Below are 6,000 nucleotides of genomic sequence, written 5' to 3'. Positions count from 1 at the left end.
AGTGTGTGCGTTGTGTGCCTTCAAGTCATTTCCAACTTATGGCAACCCTAAGAGTTTTCTTGGCAAGATTTGTTCAGAGTAGGTTTGCCATTGCCTTCCCCTGAGGCTGAGAGCATGCGACTTGTCGTCACCCAATGGGTTTTCATGGCCAAACTGGGAATTAAATCCTGGTCACCAAAGTTGTAGTCCAACACTCAAACTACTATGCCATGCTGGCTCTCTCTCATACTCAGGACCTTGTTTCAATTTGTAGGCCTACATTCAAAAATCTGCTTAATAAATCAATTTATGCAACTAAGCTATAGACCCAATGTAAAACTGTAACATTCTACTTCTAGAATGAGAGCACCAAAATTCCAGACACAGCACTCAGTACAGATGTTCATACCTAGCCTTGTTAAATTTCAAAAGAATTTGATGTTTGTAAGTGAAGAGGCGCTGAAATGAAAATGAAATGTCTTGAAAAAAACTGTTGCTTGGATGATAAGTGAAGATACAAGGCTGATAACTGCTAGTGTAATTACTATATCTGTGAGAGAGTAGATGTAAATGCAACCCAAGAAGCTAAAAAAAAAAAAAATAGGACAAGTTGCTTACCTGTAACTGATGTTCTTTGAGTGGCCGTCTGCGCATGCCACCCATGGATCTTATGCCTGTGCAGACATACTGTCCAGAACCTTCGTGCTAGAAAAATTCTGGTACTGGCTCAACCCTCCTTAATAGACATACCCCAAGCACCATTTTCTCAGTTCCAATTTGTTCGACACAGTGGCAGCATGAAAAACGTGTGTCAACAAGAAGAGAAAGTGTGAATTGTGTAAATGCATGGATTACCACTTGAAAAACATCAGTTACAGGTAAGCAACTTTTCCTCCTCCTTCATGGTCCCTGTGCATCACACATATGGTATTAACTAGCCAGCTCACTCACCTGAGCACAGAGATGCATCAGTTAAAGACTGATGACATAATGGCCCTGCCAAAAACTATCAGCTTGAGCCCTCGTGTCCTGGTGATAGTACTGGATAAATGTAGAGAGGTGCACCCAAGTCATGGATCAACAGACCCCCAGAAGAAGGTCCTTCCAAAAGAATGAGGACACAGCAGTAGCCCTTATAGAATGGCTCTTTATGTGATCTCCCAGAGCTAGGCGAGCCATATTCTACAGTAGGGTGATAATGCAAACAACCCACTTGGAAAATGTTTGAGGAGAAATTTTTTGACCCTTCCTGGCACCAGAAGAACAAAAACAGTCAAGGAGACTTGTGGAAGAAGTCAGGATGGGATATACAAAAGGACAAGACTCTTTGAACATCCAGAAAGTGGAGGGAATGTTCCAGCTAAGAGGAAGGGTTAGGGGGAAAAACCTGGAAGAATAATATCCCGAGACAGGTAAAAGTCCAGACCACCTTCAGGAGAGAGGAAATGTCTAGTCTTCATACCACCTATTATCTACACCAAATGAGGTGGGGATAGGGGGCAATAACAAAGTTCCCCCACTTGAGTTGAAGTAATCAAGATGAGAAAAATGACCTTACAGGAAAGAAGTTCCAGCGGAATAGATGCCATAGGCTCAAAGGGAAGATGGACAAGCTGTGCTGGGACAAACAACAAGCTCCATTGTGGGGCAGGTTGTGGCAGGCAAAGGTAGAGGCTTTGAAAGCCCTTGAAGAACTCCTTTGTAGTGGGCAGAGAGAAGGAGGACTTTGACTTAAAAGAGCTGGCTAATGTAATATCGGAGCCATTGGCAATAATCTTTGAGAACTCCTGGAGAACAGGAGAAGTGCCAGCACACTGGAGGAGGGCAAACATTGTCCCCATCTTCAAAAAGGGGAAAAAAGAGGATCCCAACAATTATCGCCCAGTTAGTCTGACATCAATACCGGGAAAGATTCTGGAGCAGATCATTAAACAGAGAGTCTGTGAACATCTAGAAGGCAATGCCATAATCACAAAAAGTCAACATCGGTTTCAGAGAAAGAAGTCATGCCTGACAAATCTTATCTCTTTCTTTGATAAAATTACCAGCTTGGTAGATGAAGGGAATGCTGTGGATATAGTATATCTTGATTTCAGTAAGGCTTTTGACAGGGTTCCCCATGACATTCTTGCAAACAAACTAGTGGAATGTGGGGTAGACAAGGTAACTGTTACATGGATTTGTAATTGGTTGACTGGCTGAACCCAAAGGGTGCTCAACAATGGTTATTTTCATCCTGGAGAGAAGTGATCAGTGGGGTCCCACAGGGGTCTATCCAGGGCCCAGTGTTATTCAATATCTTTATCAATTACTTGGATGACAGAATTGGGGGGATACTTATCAAATTTGCAGATGACACCAAATTAGGAGGAGTAGCTAATACCCCAGAGGACAGAATCAAGATTCAAAATGACCTGAACAGACTAGAAAACTGGGCCAAAGCTAACAAAATGAAATTCAACATGGAGAAATGTAAGGTACCGCACTTATGGCAGAAAAATAAAATGCACAGATATAGGATGGGGGACACCTGGCTGAATGAAACTACATGTGAAAGGGATCTGGGAGTCCAAGTAGACCAGAAATTGGTCTACTTGGTGCTACAACAAGAAGAATTTATGGGAAAATCAGGATTCAATATAAAAGAAATAGTAAAATATTTAGGAATAAACATAACAACAAAGAACTCTGAATTATTCAAAAACAATTATGAGACAATGTGGCGGGAAATTAAAAAGGATCTAAAAAATTGGTCGACACTGAATATATCATGGATGGGAAGAATTTCCACCATAAAGATGAATGTCCTACCCAAAATATTATATCTATTCCAATCACTTCCAATAATATCAAACAATGTACCTTTCAAAATATGGGGAAAAGATTTATCAAACTTCATTTGGAATAAGAGGAAGCCCAGAATAAAGATGAGAACCCTGCAGGAAAGAAGAGAGAAAGAAGGATTGGATATACCAAATTTGAAAATTTACTATCATGCATGCTGTTTGGATTGGGTCAAACAGTGGATTAGAATAGAAGAAGAAAAAGTGTTACAACTGGAAGGTTTCGATTTATTATATGATTGGCATGCATATATGATGTATGATAAAGTTAAAGTAAATAAACAATTTAACGACCACTATGTCTGTAAAAAATCTATTAAAGATATGGTTAAAGTATAAAAACAAACTTATAAAAGGAATACCAAGATGGACCTCAACCAATGAAGCCTTCTTCGCTGGAGAAAGAATAAAACAAGATAGCTGGCCCACATACAAAGATCTTTTAATAATGGAAAATGGAAAAGATAGAATTAGAACAATGGAAGAACTACTACAAGAAGGATATGATAACAATTGGTTCCTATACAGACAAATATATAAGAGGTTTAAAACTGATCAAAAGAAATTTCAAATTGAGAAAGAAGAAATGGAACTCAAAAAACTTTTAATCAGTGAAAATCAACATATAATCTCCAAATTGTACAAATTATTACTAAGCCTGGAATGGAACAAGAACCTATTAAACAATATATGATAAGTTGGGCAAATTATTTTGGATAACCCATACAACTGGAAGAACAGGAGAAGAATTGGAAAAAAAAGGATAAAACACACACTAAGCTACGGTATTAGAGAGCATTATTATAAGATACAATTCAGGTGGTACCCGACACCTGAGAAAATATTTAAAATATACAAAAAATAAAAATAAAGGTGAATGTTGGAACTGCCATAAAAAAATTGGTACTATGATGCACATGTGGTGGGAATGTCCTTGGGTTAAAAAATTTTGGAATAAAATTCATAATGAATTAGAGAAAATGATGAATATAAAGATTAAAATGGAACCAAAAATATATCTGTTAGGAATGTTGAAAGATGATGTAGAAGCAAAATATGGGGAAATTATATTTTATTTACTGATTGCAGCAAGATCTGTAATAGCTAAAAAATGGAAAGGTGGTGATGAACTGACATTACAAGAATGGCTTTTGAAAATATACGAGATAATGGAATTAGATAAACTGCCGTGTTTATTGAGAGACAAGAATTTACATAAATATAGAAATGAATGGCTACCAATCATTAAGTATTTGAAAACTGAAAAAGGTGCAAATGGTGTAATAGCATTTGAAAAATAAGCACAGTACCACAGTTAGAAAGATACAATAATAATAATAATAATTTTTATTTATATACTGCTTTTCCAAATTAGATCAAAGTGGTGTACAACAGGAAGCACAATACAAAGTAAAAATAAAACATAACAGGCCTCTTTCCCCCCCAAGAAGGTGGTCGGAAGGAGGGCCCTTAGTCTTTCAGGCCAGGCCTCTCTCCCCCTCAAGGTGGTGGTCGGAAGGAGGGCTTTTTCTTCTTTCAGGCAGGCAGTTGGAGCTTGCCTGCCTCTCTCCCCCATTTTTTAGAATAAAATTGTAAGAGAAAAAAGGAAGATTCAGAAGATATAACATGGTATGAGGACAATAAGAGGAATAATAAGAGAAATGTTTATATCTGTCAATAAAATATAAACAATGAGAATTTGTGATGAAAAGGATGTTACTGAAGGTCATGCTATCCAGTATATCTGGTGATAAATAATAACCGCAGTAAAGGAAAGGAAGTTTTGTTTTGTTAACTGTTATGTAACATGTAATGTTTGAGTGTGGTTTTTCTTTTTTGTTTAAATTGTGTAAGATATTTAATTTTATATTTTTGTCTTTGTATGAGTAATGTATGGATTTTATGGAAAAAATAAAATTAGTAATAATAATAATAATAATAATAATAATAATAATAATAAAACAAGTAGACCAGAAATTGAACATGAGTCAATAGTGCAATGCAGCAGCTAACAAGGCCAATGCGACTTTAGGGTGGATCTATAGAAGGATAGTGTCTAGATCAAGGGAAGTAATAGTGCTATTCTATTCTATGGAGCCCTGGTGGCGCAGTGGTTAAATGCCTGTACTGCAGCCATTCACTCGTAAACCACAAGGTTGCGAGTTCAAGACCAGCAAAAGGGCCCAAGCTCAAATCAGGCTTGCATCCTTCCAAGGTCGCTAAAATGAGTACCCAGACTCTTGGGGCAAATTAGCTTACTTGCTGTTCACCGCTATGATCTTTAGAATAGCGGTATATAAATAAAACATATTATTATTATTATTCTGCTCTGGTCAGGCCCCACCTAGAATATTGTGTCCAGTTCTAGGCACCACAATTTAAAAAGGATATTGAAAAACTGGAGCATGTCCAAAGGAAGGCGACTAAAATGGTGAAGGGCCTGGAAACCATGCCCTATGAGGAAAGACTTAGGGAGCTGGGGATGTTTAGCCTGGAGAAGAGAAAGTTAAGCGGTGATATGATAGCTCTGTTTAAATACTTGAAGGGATGTCATATTGAGGAGGGAGCAAGCTTGTTTTCTGCTGCTCCAGAGACTATGACCCGGAGCAATGGATGCAAGCTACAGGAAAAGATATTCCACCTCAACCTTAGGAGGAACTTCCTGACAGTAAGGGCTGTTCGACAGTGGAACACGGAGTGTAGTGGAGTCTCCTTCCTTAGAGGTCTTTAAACAGAGGCTGGATGCCCATCTGTCGGGGATGCTTTGATTTAGATTTCCTGCATGGCAGGAGGTTGGACTGGATGGTCCTTGTGATCTCTTCCAACTCTATGATTCTAAAGCCCTTCTGAGGTTTGAGATAAGACAAAATCACTGCTAAGTATACCCTGAGAGAAGAAAATTGCAGTCTTTCGTCAAGGAGTGCCAGTAAGAATGAGAGCACATGGCACAGGAAACAATAAAAGTGATCAAAGTGCTGAGTGTAGCATAGGCTACAAAAGCAGGCCATTTGTGACTGTAGGAAGTGTGTGTAGAAGGCTTTATAGCTCCCAATAGAATGGAATAAATTCTGCATGATGATGCCACATATCTATCCTCCATGCTGTGAGGTTCAGGCTGTGGACCTCCAGGTGTAGGACAAGCCTATTGTCTTTCTAAACCACATTTTCCCATAAAGTG

The sequence above is a fragment of the Sceloporus occidentalis genome, unplaced genomic scaffold (genome assembly GCF_023333645.1).
Source record: "Sceloporus occidentalis isolate IW3139 unplaced genomic scaffold, rSceOcc1.0.p SCAF_6, whole genome shotgun sequence".
Classification (NCBI taxonomy): Eukaryota; Metazoa; Chordata; class Lepidosauria; order Squamata; family Phrynosomatidae; genus Sceloporus; species Sceloporus occidentalis.
Note: the sequence above shows the minus strand (reverse complement) of the source record.